The following is a 24,225-nucleotide window of genomic DNA, read 5'->3' as shown; positions in this document are numbered from 1 at the left end:
GCTAACACTATGACAAGAATCTTTACCCAAGTGTTGTTTAAAATACAAAATACCATTATGCTTCCTGACAAAGAGCTTTTTGTAATATAAATATTGTGCTTCTATATACAAATGTAAGCAACAATTTCTATGTTAAACACATGAAATTTTGTGGATAAGTTAATTTAATTGAATGTCACTGATGAAGGGATAGGATTAAAAATAATTTATAAAAGATCATTAGTGTTTCAGATGTCACAACACTTTCTGGGCTTCACACTCTGCACTTTGACTAGTAAAAGAAAAACACTCACAGAATAAAAATTTGTAAGTTCTAATTTATTAAAAATATAACACAAAAATAATATGTGCAACCAGGAACATCCACCTGCGGTATGTCAAAAAAGCAAGATGATGGTGACTGTACTGTGGTGTGACCCTTGCCTTATTACTGTAATTCACAACAAGCTTGTATTTATAAAGTTCTGTCTTCAGTGTAACTATGAAAATACAAATGCACTATTTGTTCTGGTTGCTTGTCAGTCTAATTACACATATACATTTTTACACAATTTGATAACCTGTTATTTTATTGTTGGAATTATTGAAAATATAGAGTTGTAAAAATAAATTAATATACACAGGATGGAAAAAGTAAAGTCTGAGAAAGTTGCAAAGGAAAATGAAGTTTTCAGCATAGAATGGCACAGTGGTTATCTATTAAAGTCCCTGCTTCAAATTTCATTTCAATCACAAATACAGTGGTCAGCCTGAGGGAAGCCATTATTTTCTTCATATTAGAATATTGCTAACCTACTTTTCAGAGCAAATGTATGGATTTTGAGATAATGCTTCACTGCCTGTCATTATTCTAAATATATAACAAAAAGTATCTAGGTAATATTCTCCTGTTTACTATCTCTCCTTTATATCTATCTTTGGACTCTATGTTCCGTTGTGATAATTTGTTCCTGAATTTTATGAGGCAAATTATCCCTAAAAAGTCAGAAGCATTTTTAGAGATGACACAAGGTAAATTTCCCACAATTTCTGATTAACTCAGGAGCAAACCTCACTGCACTTCATTAGGCATATTTAGCATTTTAAGAAAATGAAGGTTGATACAGGGAGGAGCTTTCTCATTCACAAAATGGTTACCATGGTAGCATGGCTCATCTCATCAGAAAACAAAAATTTGTATGTGAGGAAATGTATCTGAGCAAAATTTCTAGCATTACAATAATGCTCCACAATGTACATTTATCGTGTACTGCCTCTTTTCAGTCCATAGTGCATCCGCAACATACTATATTGCCTGAGTGTGCCATTGAACATTCCCTAATTTCCCCTCTCTGTACTTCCAATGTATTACTAGTGAGTATAGTTTCTTGTTTTCTCTTTGATTATTACAAAATGTTGAAAAAGTTGAGCAGTCTTCACCCTTCAAAGATGCAGAGCAGTTCACCAACTTGTTGGAGAAATCTTGGCTCGTGACAGACAGAAATAATGGTCCTTCCTCTATCCCAACTATCTATTTGTGGTTAGAAAGTCTAATAAAAGAAGAATGAATGGTTATTTTGAAGACGTCACTTTTTGTCTCTACTGGGCTGTGCAAGTATATATTAACTGATTTTAGGCTTAGATGACAGAGGTCTGCCATACTTAGCAGGAACTTATTGTTGAAAGAGGGATGGGAGTCATTGAATTCATATTAGGAACAAATGAAAAAATGTCATTTATTCCTGATACATTTTTGCCTTTGAAGAGCATACAATCTGACATTTGCCATGGAAAGAACTCCAGAGGAAAGGAAACAAAAGCTAAACCAGGAAGAATAGGCATTCCATTCCATTTCGATAATGCCTAGGGTTTAGCAAATCACTGTACAGAAAAGATGGGATTTAAGGAGGAATTTGAAGGGAGAAAGAGAATTATGGAAAACTTCCAAGCAAAGAGGCAAAAAAAAAAAAAAAAGCAGAAAGGAGCCTGAATGGTAAAGAACACCAAACCCAGCAGCAGGTTGGAGAAGACCAAAGAGAACACTAAAAATGGTTCTGGAATAGGGGAACAGACAGGAAATTACTATATGAATAATAATATCAACCTCATGACTGGAAAAAGCCTTCATTAAAAGAGGGGTAAAAAGGTCTTATTACGCGCTTACTCACATGCCATATTTTTCATTACTGTATAGAACAGGAAGGACATAGCTGCAAAAAGATTTCCCTTTGCAGGGTGTCTTTCTCCCTTTCAATTTCCCCAATTTCTCCCTGTGAGAAAGGGTGTTGTATTTCCTCTCCCTCCCTGCCCCCTCCTGTATGTATGTATGTATGTATGTATGTATGTACCGTATATGTGTATGTCAATATCACATACAAACACACACACACACGCTACACACAGACACAGCACCATGAGATAAAGAACTGACTTTGCAACCATTTTAAAATAATAAATTGAAGTTCTTTGTTTTTATATCCAGCTTTGGAACTTTTTTTCCCCAGTTCCATAACAGGAAGTTTTTGTCTGTTACAATTCAAGGCCAATTACAAGTTAATCATTCCCGCTTTGAGGGGTGGGTGAGATGGGGAGGAAATAGTTAATTTTAAATCCAATCCAGTATAAGGGTTGGGATTTTAAATGTGTCTTAAATGTCCTGGACTAATGAAACACAATTACTTGTCCCAACTTGTTTTAGGAAAATTCTATCTTAATGACATAGCCAAAGAAGAAAATAGTTGTTCTCTTTCAGTCCTACATTGTATCTGTTTGTAGCTTGCTTCATCAAGTTACAGACAGAATAAAAACTGTCTTAAGACTGAAATCCTATATCTTTTCCCAGGCATCAGTTACAACTGAACAAGTTTCACCTGTGAACAGACCTGCCCGCACTGGACTGAACTACATCAGAAATCGAAACAACTCCCAATATTGGAGAGTTAATTTTGGGGGATAAATGTATCACTTTTGAAGCAAGGTGACTTGCTCGGGTTCACAATCTAACCCACTTTTCAGTAATTTCTAATGTTCAGAGTGTTCCATGTTTGTGAAATATTATGTTGGTACATTTGCTCCAACACAATTCGATCCCCCAAAGGGGAAATTTCCCTGCTTTCCCTTTCCCCGGGGAAAAAAAAGGTAAAAAAGAAGCCACAAAACTGACAAGAGAAACACAGACAGTTCAAATATTCCTCTGACCCTTCGCCATAAGGAAAAAAAAAACTCTCTAAAGAAACAATACTGTTGTTCACAAGTCAGATATTAGAGGACAGCACTTAGCCTTCCCTCTCCCAATCCCCAGCCCTAGAAGGAACAAAACACCACTCACCAACTTCTTAGTCACTTTGTCAAAACTACTGTCCCGCTCTTTGTGGGTCCCAATTTTCCTGGGGCGGCAATAGTGGCTGAAAGGGACTTTACCTGAATCCTCCATCTCGTGAACTTGCCAATGCCTCAGTCATGCTCCTGCCAGCCCCACTCTCCCAGCACCACTTTCAGCAGCCACGCTCCTTGTCCATCCTCTGCCTGGGAATGCAGAAAGGCCAGCACCAAAACAGAGGCCCGGCCTCCGTGTTCTCTCTTTTGGCTTCTTAAAGCAGTTCAACAATAGCTGCACTTTCTCTGGCTCACATTCTCTCCCACTGCTAGGAGTGTGCTGGAATCCCTGGGCGTCCGTCTGTGTGCACAGAATCAAACTAATAGGGACGGCTTTTTCTTTTCCTTTGCCCAAAGGGGGGGGGGGGCACGTGTGTGAGTAGGAGGCGGCTCCAGGCAGTGAAAACATGAAGTCAGTGAATGAAAAAGCTTGAACGACTGCTTGGTAATTCAGTTTAGCCAGTCCACTCCTAAGGTGCCACCTCCTTAAATCTGAACTGAGTAGATGCACCAAAGATTTTAAAAAGGAAAAGAATAGCAGATTTTCAAAGAAAAAGGCAAACTTCATATCAAATGTTTTTATGAAACTGAAGCAATGATAAAATTAGTTTCCTATATGCACTTTTTGTTATTAAAGGAAACCCTTGTTTGTTTCCTTTATTTCCCTCCAAGCCCCCTCTGCCCAGTAGCAGAAATTCCAATCAAACCAACCTTCTCTGCTTGCTCAGGCAGTCTGAGAATAAAAACAAATTGCAGTCTTTGAAATAGTACTCATTCCATTTGCTTTAATGCATTGACGTGAAGACATGACTGCAGAGAGCTGTTCATCAAGTTTGAGCAATTTTAAGAATGCCACTGTTTGATTTTAGTTCCCACCTGTCCATCCAGAACTGCCAAAAAAACCAGTCAAAACTCCCTCTTAAGCCAGACATAAAAATAGTTCTATGTTTTGCTGCTACAATTAACCATGAGCTGAAGACATGAGATTTATCCTCCTGCAAGATCTGAACCTTTGCTGAGGTTAGAGGGAAGATCCTATTCCCTTGCTGATTTTACAACAGTCGTCAGATTTCCCCTCCCCTTCTAGAAATAGGGATAGTAACTTTGATGAATTGAGCTTCTATTGCTCACAAGGGAAATCCACAAAGCTTCAGGGCAGGCTTTAATATAAAAAAGTTTTATTTTTATTTTTAAACAAACATAGACAAAAACATATAACATAAAAACATCTTCCATTACGTACAGTGTGTCGGTTGGTTACAAGGTTTTTGTGCATCCTTTCCACAATCATCACTTAAACTTTATATAAAGTCACATATTGTCAATCAAATATGTTTATATACATTGTTATTATAATACTTCATTTATTTGACTTTCACTATTATTTCCTCATTTTAAACAAAATATTGTAAATATGGGTTCATTTATATTGTCGTAGGTCATTACATCATCTTCAATGTATCCAATAATATATTTTTATACCCTATTCTGATTCATTTTTGGTAACATTCTCTAATAATTTTCAATTCCATGTGTATTTATTTATTTATTTTTAATCTAACCACAGATAAAATAAATCCCATATCCTATAAAATTATTTATCTTCTTGTTCTCTAATTTTATGTGTCAACTTACTCATTTCAGCACGTTCCATTGTTCATATCATCAATCAAATATATAGATATGCAATTATTATGATTATAAAACATTCATTGGGTATAACTATTATTACCTCCTTTTTATGTGAAGCATGCTAAATTTAAAGTAAAATATATATTATGGCATTTCATTACATCATCCTGGAATAACCCAATGGTATTACATCTTTATATTCTCACTTACAGTTTATATAAAATTCCATATTATCCCTCTAGTATATATAGATAATTATTATCATTGTTAATCATTTATTCAACTATAACTATTATTACTTTGTCATACATAATACTCAAAATTTAACTAAGTTTAACTTAATTTTCGTTGTAACATTTTATTTCGTCATCCTGTATCCTTTCAGAAATAGTGCCATCCAATATCTCTTTCCATTTGTAAAATCTGTATTCTAGTTGTTTTCTTAGTAAATCTTATGTGGACTTCTCTTAGCAATTTGTTGTTCATTGCATATCTTTTAAAGACTCGAAACCCTTCATCTGTTCTTTCCATCAGCTTGTCTTTGATTATCACTGGTGCTTCTGCCAAAGGTATTCTCCTTATCTCTGCCAAATTTTCTCCCCTTTCTTCTTCCATGTTTTGAGGTCTAAGATAGAGTTCCAGTTCATCAACCTCTCCAATGTCAACAGTTTTCTTATCACTTTGTTCATGTTTTTCTGCAATTTTTTGAATTCTATCCTCAAATTTCATCATCATTTTATGGATATTCTCGGTTCTTCCTCCCATTCTTTCTACTCTTTGCTCTATAATCCCAAGATTCTTTTCAATGTTCTCTGTACTTATTAGCATTTTTTGGATTCCTAGCATAATTTTTTGTAAAATTAATTCTTTTTCTTCTTCCTGTTGCACCATTTTTCCAAATTGTAAACACTGCCACTAAAACATCCAAGGCTTGTTGCTAAATGTCAAACGAATTCACTGTAGTCTTTCAAGTCCAAGCTTTTTCTTTACTCCAGTCCAGCTACTGATAATACTTCAACAGAACACCTGTATAAACAACTCGTGCTCTTCCCACTGTTCCTTTCAATAAACAAAATCAAGGACTTTAACATATAACATATAAGTCAAATGATCAAAGGAATTAGTGTTTCCAAGCCTCCAGCCTCTAGATGGCAATGTTACTTCATTTTCTTCTGCTTTTATCCTTCTCTTTGTTATGAGATTTAAGAAAAAAAAATGCTTAAAAAGTAAAATCCACCCAAACGTTACAAAAAGGAAGAGATTTTTGCTCCACAGATACAAAAAGTCAGGAAAAATAGAGGAAGAAGGAAAAAAGAAACCAGTCCAATTTAAAAAGTAAGAGGCATTTGTAAGAATTCCATCCAAAAAAACCCAGAGTTTTAAAAAGAAAGATAACACTCTAATTTTAATACACCTTAATCCGCTGCTTGCTCTCTTCTGCTTTCAATTTTAATTTACTTTAAGTCTTTGGGGTATTCTTTTCTCTCATAGTAAATAGTAAAGTTTATCTCACCAATTCCGACACACACTCTCCTGCACAGCTTCCGTTCAGGGGTCTGTCCCAACCTTATGCAGCTTAAAATGGCTGCTTCTCAGGGACTTTGCGATGTCCCTGAGATCAGCAGGACATGCCCTTCTCTATCACCGTCTCTTCGGGATGGTTTAGGTCCAAAAAGAACCGTCCAACAACAGAGATTCGACAGCAATCCTGGAGCCCCAAGACTGCATGTTGTGTTGTAGCGACGTCAGGCTCAGCCTTCCCAGGGCAGGCTTTGAATATTGTGTTTGCCCTCCTATAAAGCTAACCAGGGAAATCAAAGCAATTGGGATGCTTGATCTGTTTTCCTTTCAACAGTTCAGGATACCTGACCTCTCATTATGGAGTGTAGGACATGGAATTTCACATATGTGAGACATGGGCAGCTATATACATTTGCTCAACAAACAAACAAATAAATTGCTTTAATTTACAAGAAGACAGATATTTTTTTTTAAAAAACTGGCAGTAGGAACTGTTTTGAGAGTAGAAATTATTACCCAGAGACATGAGGAGGTCACTTTCATAGTACATTAACTTTATACTACATACTATCTTTTTGATGTTTTAATATGTATTCCTGCAGGATTTGAGGGTAGGTTTTGATGGCCCTTAAATGCCCTTTCCAGTTCCATGATTCCATAAATGAACAAGGCAACACATTACTCACCGAGTCCTCCTCTCAGTGATAACAAAGAAACAGAGTGACATGGATAGGCACAAAAGCAGTGGAAACAGGAGCAACTTCCTATCAGCTTTCCCATTGACCGGTTGTGGTAAGCTGGCAGGGAGCACTGGAAATCATGATCACATGACAGTGGCTAACTGTGGCAACACTGCAGCAGCTATAATTTTGCATATAGAGTTGGTGTGAAGATCCTTAAAATTGCAATTGAACAGGCGTAATGAGCCCTAGATTTTGTAAGTTAGTGGATCCGAGGTACTTTGATTCAAAGGTTTTTGTGCTACAATGTACTGTTCGCGCCAACTGAAGATTATAAACAGGACAAGATAGTTTTAGTACAGGTAGACCTCGACTTAGGATGACAATCGAGCCCCAAATTGCCGCTGCTAAGCAAGGAAGTTGTAAGTGAGCTTTGTCCCATTTTATGATCTTTTTTGTTGTTGTTGCTACAATTGTTGAGTGTATCACTGCAGTTAAGTGAAGCATACGGTCATTAAACAAAGCTGGCTTTCCCCATTGACTTTGCTTGTAGGAGGCCAGCTGAGAAGGATGCAAATGGTGATCACATGACCCTGGGACATTGCAACTGCCATAAATACATGCCAATTGCTTGACTTTTGATCATGTGACCCTGGGTAAGTATTGAGTTTCACTTGAGTTTACACCTAGTTTACAAGAGGAAAAAAAACCAAGAAACTACCCTGTTCCTCAATATCTTTCTCAGCAGAAGAAACAGTAACAGATTACATACTCAAGTTTATTGAAAAACAGCCCACACTAACCAGGTGCTTCTCTATCAAAACAATAACTCAACTACCCACAAGAAGATTGTATATGAACATTATTCAGCCAGGAAAATCACACTGCAGTAACCCAGAAATGTAAAAAGAGAAAACAGACCAACTATATAATAACTTCCAACACAGTGGATGTCCACACGATGATCTGAAAATATGCATAGTCACAAAATCTATTGTAACACAATCGTTGTAACTATGAAAATAACTCCCCCCTCCATCAAAAATATCTTGAGACAATTAGCAACCTCTTGTCATCATTGTAACATACAAATCAACAAAATTGCTCTAAAACATATAAAGGTCCAGCAACCAAAGAAGAAAAAGCAGGAGTCCTCCACAAACGTCAACTGACAGTCAGAAGAGATTATCAATATTAATTAATTAATTTGTGTGTGTGTGAGTGTGTAAAAACAATTGCTACCAACCTGCCTTCCATTGAGGACCTGTATACTGCATGGGACGCGGTGGCTCAGTGGCTAAGATGCTGAGCTTGTCGATCAGAATGGTTGGCAGTTCAGCGGTTCAAATCCCTAGTGCCGCATAACGGAGTGAGCTTCCGTTACTTGACCTAGTTTCTGCCAACCTAGCAGTTTGAAAGCACGTAGAAAATGAAAGTAGAAAAAGAGCGCGCTGTGACGAGATGGCTGTGGCAAGTTGGCCACGATGACTTGGCCACAGCAAGTTGACTGTGGCAAGTTGTCCCATTCCAATGTAAACAATAGGTAGTGGACATGAGTCACAATATCCCCCCTCCCCCATGCAGACTGGGCCCTACTGAAAACTTTCTCAATTTGTTTTTTAAAAATCACCTAGAGAAAGAAAGAAGGTTGTTTGGCTGAATCCCAAATTAATTCTGTGGTTCTCTGGGGTAAAATGGGACACCTTGCAAAATAATATAGCTGTGTCTGAATATTTTTGATGCTTCACAGGCAGAAAAGCAGGATATCCTCAAAATTTATTGATTCATGTATAATTTTCCATGCATGAAATACAACAATGTATTCATGAGAGCTGTAGTCCAAAATATCTAGACAGCACAAATTGCTTATGCTCTATATTGTTTTTAATATGAACAGAAATAGTCAAATCTGAAGAAAAATAGCAAATGGTTTCCCTTGTAATCTTATCTCATTCTTCTTGGAATAGTTTACAGTATTAAAAAAAAATAGCAACAATACCTTTAACACCATGAAGCAACATCATCTGCCTATCCCAGCTATTTGGAAAGAACTAGATAGATGGATAAAAATGCCAAATCCAGTCTAAGCATCTGGCTGACTGTGCAACCAACCATAATTATAATATGTAGACTAACATTCTCACCAAGCATTTCAGCACTGGGGCAAGTAACAACTTGCAACAGTTCATTTAGTGACCGTTCAAAGTTACAATGGCACTGAAAAAGTGACTTATGACCATTTTTCTCACTTATATCCACTGCGGCATCCCAATGGCCACATGTTCAAAATTCAGATGTTTGGCAACTGGTTCATATTAATACAATACAATAGCAGAGTTGGAAGGGACCTTGGAGGTCTTCTAGTCCAACCCCCTGCCTAGGCAGGAAACCCTGCACCATTTCAGACAGATGGCTATCCAACATCTTCTTAAAGACTTCCAGTGTTGGGGCATTCACAACTTCTGGAGGCAAGCTGTTCCACTGATTAATTGTTCTCACTGTCAGGAAGTTTCTCCTCAGTTCTAAGTTGCTTCTCTCCTTGATTAGTTTCCACCCATTGCTTCTTGTTCTGCCCTCAGGTGCCTTGGAGAATAGTTGGACTCCCTCTTCTTTGTGGCAGCCCCTGAGATATTGGAACACTGCTATCATGTCTCCCCTAGTCCTTCTTTCTATTAAACTAGACATACCCAGTTCCTGCACCCGTTCTTCATATGTTTTAGTCTCCAGTCCCCTAATCATCTTTGTTAATGAGAGTTGCAGTGTCCCGGGGTCATGTGATCATCTCTTGCAACCTTCTGTTAAGCAAAGACAATGGAGAATCCAGATTCACTTAACAACAGTGTTACTAACTGCAATGCAACTACAATGATTTGCTTAAATTCTGCTGTGGCAAAATTCAGCAATATAAATTTTGGACTCAATCGTGGTCATAAATTGAGGGCTATCTGTATACACAATATGACATTAGTAATAAGCAAGTTCATGTGGAAGAATACTCCAAGAACTTTGCCAGGAAAAGGGGGACTTCTCTCCTTGGCAGTATTTTATGACTGCTGTTATTAAACATCCGGCATTCAGAAGGAACCTGTGCTGTGATTTGGCACAAAACGTATCCCCACTACGTTCCAGTTTCTGAAATGTTGGACCCTTTTTAAAAAATATATATATTGGCAGAGAACACCAAAGCATCCACATTCTCATCTTTATTGTCAGAAAACAAAACTAACTTTCTAGTAATCTGAGAAGCTGCATCCTTCATTTGTCAATGTTACGCTTGTTTAACTATCAAGGAACAAGAGAATTCTTCAAATGCCACAGCAGCTTCCCAAAGTGATCTACTTCAGGGAATTGGTTTTTAAAGCTCTTCTGATGATAGGCAAAATGGGTTTTTGGGGTGTGTGTGTGCTACACAGATACTGCAAAGTGAGCCACTGATTTGAGAAAATGTTGTAGGGAAGCACAGAAATGAAAATTTATAGGCCAACATTGAACTGCATTTAGTTCAAATTTGTATGTGACAAAACAAATGAAAAATTTCTCCTCTAAACAGTAAAATGACAAGATTCCAGAGCAAATATCCCTCTTTCATTTAAAGAGAAAGTGTTGACTGCACAAAAAGCCAATGAGTGCTACTGTACTTAAAGGTGATTTCAGAAAGGCAGAATAAAGTAATGCCTGGAAATCAGTCAATGTTTGATAAAGATGGATTCAATAGCAATCCAGTCTGTTCCCAGGAAGTTCAGTCATTTTGAGAAGAAAACTGATAACCTCAAGGCATGTTACATCTAAAATGAACCCATGAAAGATATTAATTGCTGTCAGGCTGAGCCATCATACCTCACAGGAAACTAAAAATACAAAACGTGAGAGGCCCGAGGGCCTTTTCAGAGAGCTAAAATCTGTTCACTTGAACCACTAAATGTTCAAATGGCCATAAAGAAAAGGTTTCTTTTTAAAAAAAAAAAAATCACAGTTCCCTGAAAAGTTACAGCATACCTGTATTTTCTTTTTGGTATGTGTATAAATTTAAGCTATAATAGGTGCTTACCTGCATACTACATCTGCAGTGTATTATTTTCCATTTTTAAAAAAAAAGTTTTTTCCCCCTCTAGTTTAGAAAAAACAGCCTCTCTCAGAAGATTACAAAATGCAATCAACTCCACCCAGGACAATTATATTAAAGAGTATCAGAGTAGAGCTCTTAAACTGTTCATCAGTGCGAAGTCATTTCACAAAATGGAAATTGTGGTGGAGCTTCAAGTGATCAAAAATGCAACCATCCTCCTCAAGATTGGAGTCTTTGCTATGACACAGTGAAAACAGAAGCAAATAACCGGAGACAAGCATAAATTTGGACCACAAATGTTCCTGCTTTTTGTCTGATTGCCAACTCTACTTTCAAAACAAATATATATCTGACTGTATCAAAATCTCAGCATAAATCATAATATTATGAGTTAATGACAATAGAAAAACATCCACATTTGTGGCAAAATAATTGGGCATCTTGCACGAATTGATGGGAAATTCCATCAACAGCTATATACAGTACTCCTCCCTCCTCCTGTCCTTTTCTGTGTCAAACTAGAGCGTAGAACCTAAGTAGATCTGACCATGATCAAAATTGTGCCCCACCTCAAAGCCCCCCTCCCAATCTGTCAATTAGCTCATCCCTCTAGGCTCTCGTCTTTACACTGCTTTACTATTTCTCCTTCTCTCTCTCTCCAATTATTCCTTGGAGTAAAAAGCTCTCTAAGCTTTCTCCCTCTAACATCAGTCTTGCCCCCATATTAATTCTTTAAAGAGCAATGGAACCCAGTTTTTGTTGCTGTTCTGTGGTCCTGCTCAACATTACAGGTGGTCTCAACAGACCGATTAATACCCTTTTTGATTTTAAAGCTCAACACGCAAACACATATAAATCATTTTAGTATTTGGAGTTTCGCCTCTTTAAAATGATGTATATATATATAGAGCTTCCAGGCTAACTATATAACAGAACAAAACCATATTTTAATTCAACTACAGTATCAATGCCAACACTACTGACAAATTAAGAAAATAATGTAGGACAGGATCTTCTTAGTTTGCCAGACAACCTGGTTTCTGTAAAAATAAGCTCAGTTTCCATTATTAGTAAAAATAACATCAGTCCAAGTTCAGATCACTCTGAATGTTTTCCACAATTTCTGCAGAACCTGTAACTGTGGACTTGTGGACCACAAACTGAGCTTCCAAAAAGCATTTGTCTATGATTAGGTTTTATCTCAGTTTTTTCTCCTTAAGCTTCTAAAACTCTCATTTTTTCTTACAGGTTGCTTTTTAGCTCTTTGCTTAATTCTGAACTCTTTGTACAACCCTTTACTTGTATTTCTTAAAAGAATTTTCCCAGCCATCGTCAGAACTGTTTTCATTATAAACTCCATTAGTTTTTAACCTCCTGAACATTTCAAATTATCATGTCTGCCCAGTCAATTTCGGGGGCTTCTTAGTTGCAAGTGCAATTAAATAAAACCACTGATTATATTACTGTATGACAATTTATAATAAAAGGTTACTGGGCTTGTTATTATTCTATTACACTTATATTTATGTTCCAGAGTACAGTACTTATTTTTCTCATTTATTATATCAAATGAGAATAAAATACTATTCTACTATTCTAATCAGAGCAGAAGTGTCCATTTACTTTGCCTTTCCTCCATGTCGGAAATGATATGAATTTGCTGCCACGGGCATTGCATACACATGTTTCTTAAGAGCAGGAAAATGCTGCAGATAAATTCATTCCATCTTCCCAAAATGCCAGGAAGGAAAAACTTGGCATTGTTACTGCTGTACTTGACAGATTCACTTTACCTTGGTCTCACAAGCACTCTAGGCTCCGCTATCAGTCACCAAGCTTAATTGGCTGCGCCTGGCATTTAAACAGCATTCCAACAGCTAATGGCCAGTTACAAATGCCAGTAATTGCTCCCGCTATCTCAGAGACTGAGATCATCAAACTTGGTGTATTCATATTACATGTTCCAAGGGAGATATCCTGCCACTCATGCTGAGGATTTGAAAGACTCTAGCATTGCTGTTCCAAATTATCAGCCATTTTATCTAACTTGATATTTTATAGAAAATAGATTCTCTGAAAATAAACTCTACCTGAATTCAAAATTTAACATTATAGGACTGTTGCAAGGTTGACTGAATATCAGGGGAAAGGGGGCATCTGAGGATCTCCCCCTCCCCCCCCCCTTTTTTTTTTTTTTGCTGATGGGCCCTGGCAGACTAGCTTTAGAGTTACGGTATGTGGTAACAGTGCTCTAAACAATGCCAAGCATTGGAGGCCGGCTTCATTTTAACGTTCTGTGAAAATTCAGAGTGACACCATGTCAAAAGGAATGGTGACGAGAGCCAGGTGTTGCCTAGTTAAAAAACCATCAGTGGTGAGACTTGGTAGCTTCCCAAAGATGCAGACTAGTGATATTGATCATACTTTCCTATGAAAAACAGTCCTTTCCCTTTACAGCATACAGTATTTATTCTAAAATTATCAATACCACAGACCTAATATACTTTCCAAGTTACTCGGCCATTTATGTGGATAAAAGACAGTGTCATTTCCTTGGTATAATGCTGATAAGTGGTGCTGATAAGATTACTGCAATAATTTATTGGAATATTTAGGAAGTGTACTAACCTATTAATAATCACCACCACAATAATCGGTCTGATTTTTCTAAAGAATTTCAAGTATTATTTTATCACAATATTTTTCACATGTCTTTTCAGTGCTGGACAGCTACTAGCTGGCTGTTGTATTGAGTAGGTCAATAAGCTGGCATTTCTATGAAGGGTATAGCACTTCCACAGCAAAGATCCTTGGAATTGGGCAAATGAGGAATGTTAAAGCGTACATTTATTCTGCTTTAGTTATTCTGCGACAACTTCAGTACAATCCATGAGGTAAGGTTAGTCTCTAAAAGAATTTATGCCACACTGCTGCATATCTTTGATTTTTTTAAAAGACAGTCAGCAGTGGAGTTCCTCAAAAAATGAACGAAATGTGTATTTTATTTTCATTTTTTAAAGCAAAAAAGAAATGTTCACTTGCCTTTAGGAATGAACCTTGCCAGTAAAATTCAGCTTTTGAGAAGCTGAGACTATTCTGGACCCCAGACTTAAGAGAAGGACCATCTGGAATTGGATAAATGTACATATCTTGTATTTTCATCCAGAATTCCCAGGAAAGTCCCATCATCTGCCACCTTACAAAATGACAGTGGGTCTCAGAATAAAAACGTATTAGGTGCTTCACAGCAGTATGGCCTCTTTGGAACTAGCTGGCATGCAGCCAGGGTGAAGCCGTTTCCCACTCCCAAGATTCCGTTTCCAAGGAAAGAAGAGCGCTGAGGCTACACTGGACATTCCCCCCTGCCCTGACTCCTGTCAGCCTCAACTTTGTTCCAGAAACCCTGCGGGCCATTTCTCTGCTTGAGCTCAGCTGAAGGGGGGACTGAGGGCAAGGGCGAGATGAAGCTGATTGCTTCCCCTTTGCCTCCTCTCCCAAAAGCAGTCTCGGACGCAGCCACTTTTGCAGCAGGAGACTCAAGCCGGCCTTCCGAAGGGTACTGTAGCAGCAGCTATCCACAATTTTTTTACCCTTATTTTGTCTCGATCCACGTGGCTCACTGGGCCACATGGGTGGGGACGAAATAATGATAAAAAAAATGTGGATAACTGCTGCTACAGTACCCTGCGGAAGGCTGGTGCAAGGCGCGTGGGGTGCATCACTTGGCCTCCTGCTGCCTTTGTGCCCGTAATCGATGGCAAAAGCAGCCATATTTTCTGGACGCCATGGCCTGAGCAGTACCCGCAAATCAGCTGTTTTTTTAATGGCAGCCGGATCGGCTCAACTGATCCAATTAAGGAGCCGAGAAGCGCTGAGGTGACCAGGGAAGGGAAGGGCTTCCTCCTGTACTTGCCACGGAACCCTTTCACTAGGGCTTATTTTCAGGGGGGGCGTATATTTACTCCCACCTCAAAAACCAGGCAAAAACCAGGGCTGGGCTTATTAGCAGGACATGTCATATTTTCGGGAAACACGGTACTTTTTTTGTCAACTCCTTGTGGCATGGTTATTAACCAAATAAAATGATGTAATCCTGGAACAGAAAGTAGGCAGTTTTTGTAAATATTTACTCAGGAGATCAAGTGACTGCTACAAACCTGTCCTAACCTGTACTATGCAATGATTTGGAAAAGCTCAATCAATGCTGTATATTTTAGAAACATCTGACAAGTTGGGAGGAGAAATAAAAATAAGTGTCATTTTCTGGGTTTTTTTCCCCTTCACTGGCAATGATACAAATGTAAAAGTGCACCATCTATCAATAAGAATCAGCCTTGAATCAGCCTTGAGTTAGAAGCAGGGCCTAGAATAGCAATAGCACTTAGACTTATATGCCACTTCACAGTGCTTTTACAGCCCTCTCTAAGCGGTTTACTCAGTAAGCATATTGCCCCCAACAATCTGGGTCCTCATTTTACCCACCTCGGAAGGATGGAAGGCTGAGTCAACCTTGAGCCTGGTGAGACTCGATCTACCAGCCAGTGATCTGGCAGCCAGTGATCAGCAGAAGTAGTCTGGTATAATGCTGATAAGTGGTGCTGATAAGATTACTGCAATAATTTATTGGAATATTTAGGAAGTGTACTAACCTATTAATAATCACCACCACAATAATCAGTCTGATTTTTCTAAAGAATTTCAAGTATTATTTTATCAGCAGAAGTAGTCTGCAGTACTGCACTCTAACCACTGCATCACCGCAGTTATTTTAAAGAATAAAGAATAAAACTTGGAATCTCCTGGATTTGAAGCACTGCTCCCACACACAGGCTTCAGTGTCTTGGGGAGTGGGGAGGGAAGGATCTATATGAGACTTGGAGGTGCTTGTCGTGAATGAGATGATTAAGTGATCTCCCAATTGAATGGTTGAAAGATTTTATTCTTCCTTTCCATTTTTCTTCTTCTTTTTGCTATGAATTATTCTTTTTCCTTAGTAAAAAGAGAACCATCTGTTAAGGCAAATTGATTATCTGTCTTCTAATGATGCTGGAACATTATGTTGGAACTGTTTTAAACTTCTCCAACTTTTAGGTGTGCAAAACGCAAGTAAACATAAATTTTTCTTCAATCAAATCCTGGTGACTGTACATAGAACGTTGATGTAGCCTTCCTGCAACCAACCAACCAACCAATCAGTTTAAATATCAGAAATCAAGAAAAGGGGCTTCCGGTTCCGGCGGCTGATGGCGACGGGCAAGCTTTGCTTGCCCCACGCTTTCCCGGTGGGCTCCCCACTCCTTGGGGGGCACAGGACGCCCCGTAGAGGCTCCTGCCGGAGGAGCGGCACCGCGGGGGATCCCCTGGATCGGCGGCGGCCGGGGGGGCCGCCTCGCTCTAGGCACTGGGGAGCATATGGGGAGACGCACCGGCGTCTTCGCTGCGAGGCCGACGGAAGAATAAACAAGCAGAAGGACACGGCTGCGGTGCGGTGAGGCGAAAACTCCCTTCCATTCCCCTTACTAAGCTGGAGAAATCGCCAGCAGTTTAAATCTTCTTTTTCGGCTTGACTTGGAGAGGCGCGGCTGGAGGGAGGGGGATTTCCCCCCCCCTCGGACAGGCGGCTTGAAACAATTTTGCTCTTAGCCCCAGGGGAAGGAGGAGGGGGAGAGCCAACTAATGACGTCACGCCCTTATTAAAAGTGAATTCTTGGATTTAACTCCATAATGCAATGATGATCTGGAAACTTTAGAAAACTTTGAAAACTTTGTTATGCCTCTAAACCCGAAGCTGACAGGGCAAGATGGCACACTTCCGTTGTCTTTATGAACTGTGAAACTTGACTCCACCTTTAAAACTTCAGGCTTCCGGTCTTTGTCTCTGTGCTACTCAGACAAATCTCTTGCTGATTGCTACCTTTTGGACCCCCTGGAGTGAAAAACTTTACTCTATTGCCAGGGTGACTAGAAAAACCCTCTTCTGCCTGGACCTTCTGTCTCCTGACTCTCCTGGCTGTTCTACCTCTCTGACTGATCACTCTCTGTACTGACTGAACTCTTTATTATACAAACAATGTCTCCAAAAAAAAAACCACCTCCTGGAAAGCCTGGCTTTGCTGCCTCTGCCCCGACATCTGCAACATCCAGTCCTAGTACACAATCAACGATAACAGCTTTGATGCAACCTAAAACCACAGAGACTGAGTTTCAACAAATGTTTCAGCAACTTCTACAGGGACAAGAGGAAATAAAAAGACAACTAAAAGAGATGAAAGAAGAAATTAAAGAGAACCAGGCCCAAATTAATAAAAACTCACAGAGACTGGATCTTTTGGAGGGTGGGACGGCTGAGATGAGGGAGGGGATGGAAGGGGTCCAGAAGGGGAACAAAGAAATTGACACCCAACAGATGAAAATAGAATTTGAGAGAATGTCCTTTTACCTTAGATTTCAAAATGTGGTGGAGACAGATGATGAAGATATAAGGGACATTATGATAAGTATTTTGGCTGAATACATTCAGAAAGAGAAACAACAGATGGGGTGGGAAATAGATCTGGTTTATAGAGTGAACTCAGCTTATGCTAGAACACACAAAGTACCCAGGGAGATACACATTAAATTTCTCAGAAAAAGCACAAGAGATGAAATTCTGAGTGCACAAAGGGGGCAAGCCTTGACATACCAAGATAGGGAAATAACCATTCTGAAACAGATCCCCAAGAAAGTGAGGGAAAAAAGAAAAAGCTATTCGCAATTAGCGAAGAAATTATACCAGAAGGGGGTGTGGTTCAGATGGCTGATGCCTGAAGGTATGCTAATATTCTGGGAGGAGACAAGAGTTAGAATTAATACACCCATAGAGGCGCAGGCCTTTATGGAAAAAAATAAAGTACTCCTAGAAAAACCAGATGATCCTACAACAGACACACAGGACACGGGAGGGGCCGGAGCTCTGGCGGCGGGGGGAGATGTGGCAATACCGAGAAAGCTCAGATCACAAAAATGAACAAGAAAATCTGTTTGACATAAATTGACCGAAATTATTAACTGAATTAATATGCTGACTATATGTTACTATTTAGTATTGAATTTTATGTAAATGTATACTATGAGTATGGAGGGAGGGGGCACCTACCGCACATCGCAACTGCCAAAATTTGTACCTTTCCACTACCTTTTTCCTTGTAAATTTTTAAAAAACCAATAAAACTTTGTTTAAAAAAAAAGAAATCAAGAAAAGTATAAAAATAAAATGACATTTAAATACTAATAATGTAAACACTGTCTAAAGAATGCATATTATTCAACAGAACCTAAGGTCATCTATTTCAGGTATTAACAAATGCCATTCAAAACTTTAAAACATTACATGCAACGAAAGTTTTCTTCACTGATTAAAAAAAGTTTCTATAACATTCATCTAACTGAGCTGGGACATACAATAATAAAGAAAATATGAGTTTTCTTCAGCTGTAATCTGAAAAGGAATAATATAGTAACGTAAGAAATATGGGAGCTGCAGGGAAAGTCTTACCAAGCTATAGGGATGTTACTAAATCTTCCTTATAAAACTGCTGAGATGTTAAACCTGGCCTTAAAGAATATTTCATAGAATGGCAAAATAAGGAATGTAATAAAACAGCCGGATGGGCTCAATATGTTCTGCTGGATATCTGATGTGCTCTGAGATCAGCCTACTTTCATTTTTATGTGTAATGTCTAAACATCTTTCTCTTTCAATTTGCTTAATCTGCACAAATTTTTAAAAAATGTAAAGAATTTAGAGAAACCCCATGTGATGAGACTTTCTCCAAAGCTACCTGAGATTGTGAAGACTAAATTTGGCCAGACAGAGCAAATGGATCAGTCCTTTCAGGATGTAACAGCATTTAAGCCAATATCTACTAATTTTTACCTCAAACTTCAAGTGTCCAGTCTCCAATCTTAGGCTACATTGGACATACGTCTTTCTCATGAACATTGCTACAGGAAATATTTTTTCTCATTTTTACTGTTAATTTCTAGTAAATCACATGGCACACATTAAACACATCAGAGGGCACTGAGAATATTATTGTTCCTAATTCAGTGTAATCAAGAATCTTGCCCTTCCTAACTTATTAGAATGAAGTTTAACATTGCTAAATTGATTAGTAATTGCTCATAAGTAAGGTGCATCTACTTTGGAATTAGAGCAGTGTTTCTTTTTTTTCCTAAAAAGGAAGAACATGTGGAGTCCTTAGTGCTCTCTAAGCTTGGTTGTTTAACTGCAGACAAGGTAACATATCAATGCTAGTAAATGTGGGGATTTGCTGCCTCTTTATATGCAGTAGCTTTCCCTGCCAGTATTGGTGGGAGTGTGGTTTCCTCCTTTGTAGTCATTTGATTAGGGAATATTTTTGTTAGATTGTTTGTCTGATGTTAATCCTTGTTTAGCTGGTTGCTGCAGATGATGCTTTCTGTGTTTTTTGTCCCATTCTTAGCTTTTTTTACTGTCTCTTTTGAATGATGTGTAAATGTGGTTTATCTGTGTCTGTCCATTGATGGCTGCTTCATGTCTGCAAGCAAACTACTAAGCTCAGAGAAGACTAAGAATGCCACAGTTCAACCCTGAGCTACATGTATTCTCTTTAAAGGAAGAATATAAAGTGCTTTTTCTTTCAAGTATACAGCTTGACTTTCTTTGCTGTTCCCTAATTTATAGCATATAGCAGGTCTCAGGACCTTCCTAACTTGGCTCAGTCTGTACCTACGTCACTTTCACTGCTCCACTCACTTCAGCTAAGTCCTGTGGCTCAGATTGAGACTCAGTCTGATCCAGACTCATTCTCTAACACACTCCTCTGAATTAGACCTGAGGCATTGCACAGGCCTCATGGAAGTCCTCTGCTTTGGACTGAAGGAGAGTGAAAATCAGATGTCACCCACTTCCTAGAAACAAGGTGTTTATTTTTGTCTGCATGAAAGAGAATTATCTGAACAGAACAATCTTTATGATTGTTGAGTCATTTGTAAAGCCCCTCCCTTTAGGCATGTGAAACCTTTATACTTTTGTTATTTAGGGCTTTTGTTTAACATGAAGTAGCTGTGTAATGGTGCCTTTGCTAAGAAAAATTAAATGTTCCCTGGAGGCAAAGAAAATAACAAAAACGATGAAGCAACAGTGGCAACACATGGAGGAGGATCAGCAGGTCACATTGTGATCTGTGGAAACCTTTAGCCACATCAGATGGGATGGTGCCAACCTGCTCCAATTACCTGAGATGTATAACGTAAAGTTAAATGGAAAAAATGAGCATGCATCCATGTAGAAAAGCCCAGTGGGGTAGGATGATCAGCATAGGATGCTCTCCCTATTCTCATCCTTCTTGCTGTTAGGTAAAATTGTTAGTCCCTAATGAACCAAGCCTGAATTCTAGCATATAAGATAATGAAAAGGCAGAACTCTTCAATAGGGTACGGTCATTAATTTCTGTTCCCTAGACCTCATTTTAGGCCGGCTTTCCTTCATTTGCAACAATTAGAGCTTTCCAAACACAAGGGAATCTAAAATGGTATTTTGTCTTCTTCCCAATTAGAGCAAAGGAACACCAGGCTATGCTGTTGCTAATTACAGGCTTGCTATGGTGTCAGATTTTTTTTCCTGAAGCTTTGATTAGAGAGAGATTTGCCCTATAGGTTCCCATCCTCTGAAGTGCCGTTTTAATAGATGAATTTTAATAGATGAATCTGAGGATTCCTGTCCCCTCCATGTTCCTCACAATTTGATAAAAGCAAAAGGCTACTTCTTATTTATTTTAATTGAATAACTTAATGATAAAAACATGAACACTTGCTATAGACGAACAAATGAGGAAATACAGAAGCAGAACTGTTAAAGGAGTTGTACATGCTGCTTGTTGTTTTTTTTCAAAAGACAATTGAAGAGCTACTTGGAAGTACCCCCAAAGACCAATTTCTACATTGATTACAAGAAGACTGCCTGTTATAGTTATAATATGAAAAACCATTTTAATAGAAAGTATTTATATTTTAGAAAAACATACAGGATAACGATTAAAACGGCTTGCCTCAAGAAAGATTCTGAGGATGACTTCCTTCAGAGAACAAAAAGCAAATAAAAAATAAATAAAATGTACCCTATAATCAATTATTTCAAAGAAGACTCAGATGCAGATACACACATTAGTGCAACCATCAGCCAGAAATGGAAAGTCTAGATCCTGTCTCTCTGCAGTTGGAAATGTAATTAAAGTAACGAGGAGCAGCTGCACAAGGTGATGATCTCTCCACCCCGTTTATAGCAACAATGTGCAATAAATACCCATCAATGATCAAAGGCAAACTGTTTGCCATTAGATAACTCTCCCATCTGGGACGCTATATAAAAGCATAGAGGTAAGAGGTTGGTTACTGAAATTGGCACATGTTTTAATGTAACATTACCAAATGTTTAGAATATCACCAGAATTGCTCTTTTATTAAATTCATTCTCACTTTTATCAGCAACAGGATTCCAATCTTCTTGTGACTGGCTATTTTCCTGTGATATCCAAGGAGGTTCTTTCATCCTAGTAAAAGCATTTGAACACATACACCTGATAATAGAATCTGAAGCGATGAAGGCCATATCAATATGTTCCCACTACTACATCTAATAACTGATGCTATCGTACACTCACTTTCAGGACTTATGTTAACCTTAAAGTTCATTGCCATCAAGGGATTTGAACCCAGCCCTCCAAAGTACAAATCAAGCTGCCAAAGCACTGCAGTACACAAGGTAAGGCATGTAATGGACATCAACATCAATCTTCAGCCAGTATTTTTTTCACTGAATAAAATGTTTGCTAATTAAAACTAGCCAGATATCATCTGCATGTCTATACATTGAAAGTCTACACCACAATTGCTGTCTTAGCTATTTTATCTCTTCTCCTCTGCCTTCCAGCATTTGGTGGTCATACCAAAGCTATTTTAGGTACAGCTGTTGCCAGGATTGCTGGTAGCACATGTTGCCGAGTGCCATCTGTTTTCTTTTTCTTTCTTTTTTTGCTCAGTCACATCCAATGCTCTCCAGCATGACATCAAATGTCCTTGTAATTTTTAAGACAGAGAGAACACCATTTTACTTGCTGCAAAGCATGACCTTCAAATTATGAAGTTCACCCAAACAACTAATCCTAAACTAAGCAAAACTAATGAGTTAATGGGAAACTAATAGGAAAACAGTGTGATTCAGAGACATTATTTTGGCCTTCCTTCACAATTTTTTCTAGGTACTTATTCTGCCCTTTCCACTTTACTGTTGCTACTGCTTATCATAACTTGCACCCAGCCCTACTTGACGCATTGATTTTCTCTTCATTTCAAGACTGCCAGGTTGTTCTTGAATGTCAATGTAGTAATATATTTCAACTGATAAGTTATATTACTATGCATTTTGTAACTGTTGTTTTCCTTTAAAAATCAAGATCTCATTTCTTTCTTGTAACACTGCCTATAAAGCCTTCTTGAAAATAAACAGAAATGTGTAAACTATACTGCAGGGTAAACATTTCACAAATACTCCTGTGATTATTCAAACCACAAAATGCTAATGGCTAAGATACAAGTAGCCTTACACTCACTGATAGTTGCCTCTTTTGCATTCTTCCCTTCAGCAGCACACTGGCCATCAAGAGATCAGAGTGCCCTTTCAATGCAAGGTTTACATACATTCTAGTCATTCAACCATACCATCCCAACCAAGTAGGGCAAATGAGGCAATGCAGCATTATCCTCAGATAAACAAGTAGTGTGATGTGCAAGAGGGAATATTTGTATATCTGCATCTAATAAGTTCCAAGAAATTAATTAGAGGTCTTATCTAGGTGACCTGCTGCTAAAGGCTAAATTTGACACAGCAGGGACACCAGGGGATTTATATCTTGATATTGTCTGGCTTATTTTTCAGGCAGTCTGTGACATCAAATTTAATATCAAAACATATACAGAAAACATGGTTGTGTGTGAAGTGAACTTTCCTTGAAGGATGTGAACTAAAATTTTGGATGCAAAGAAATGGTAACACAAGGGACATTCATTTTTCTCATGACTTTTATCATAAATTTCCAGGATTCAACTTATTTCAACCTCACACTAGTAGAATAGAATTGTTGTTATGGTCACTGACCAGAATTTCAAACAGAAGCACATAACTAAAAAAGTAAAATTGAAACAAGATAAAATATTACAACTGGTGGTGGGCTCATAAATGAATAGGTCTGCCTAATTTTACAGGCTATGGAACAAAATTTAGCTTTGTTCAAGGAGACTGAATCAATACTGGTCTGATAATAATAACTGTACATTTAAAAGATCAGAATTTCCTGGGTGGTTTACCAGGTAAAATATTATAAGGTTGAATCCTTGTAGAATAGAGGTGTCAAACTCACGTCTTCGTCATGTGATGTATTGGGACTTTTCAATTCAGCATAAATTAGGCAAAGAAAGAGGAGAAGAAACTTTTCTGTTTTTATCTATTAAGCAATTATAGCAGGGGAAACCATTTGCATTGCTGTATTTTTCCCCCTTTTCCATATATACCTACCATATTTTTCCGAGTATAAAATGCACCAAGATTTTGAAGAGGTAAATTTTTTAAAAAAAGTTTTTGCACTCTGCAGAGCTCCAACACTATAAGAAAACTAAAGTCTTAACTAAGCAACTCCAACAAATAGCAGGAGACATTTTAAACCACCATAAAAAGATTCTGCATTTATTCCCAAAGGCCAAGATTAAATGGCTATAAACCCGAGGCTGTAAACTTCAAAAGTAGTCTTAGTAGTCTAAAAGCTTCCTACTTGAAATGTAACAGGAACTTTACTAATTCAGGTAAATCCACAAAGCAAATGAACAGTTCAGTATCAATTCAGAATGACACTGCTATATAGCCTTTCCTGGAACATTTCTAAAAGGCTTTTAGTTCAG

General features: G+C 38.2%; 1 protein-coding gene across 3 annotated transcripts in view; it reads right to left on the bottom strand.

The window, feature by feature from the left end:
- RASAL2 (RAS protein activator like 2) overlaps positions 1 to 24,225 on the bottom strand; it is a gene marked incomplete at its 5' end in the record, with an annotated part of 242,109 nt that overhangs the window by 101,544 nt on the left and 116,340 nt on the right. The gene's annotated exons all lie outside the window — the stretch shown is intronic.

This window comes from Natrix helvetica (assembly GCF_964273705.1).
Source record: "Natrix helvetica genome assembly, chromosome: 3".
In the NCBI taxonomy this organism is placed as follows: domain Eukaryota; kingdom Metazoa; phylum Chordata; class Lepidosauria; order Squamata; family Natricidae; genus Natrix; species Natrix helvetica.
Note: the sequence above shows the minus strand (reverse complement) of the source record. Positions and strands in the feature narration are given on the sequence as shown.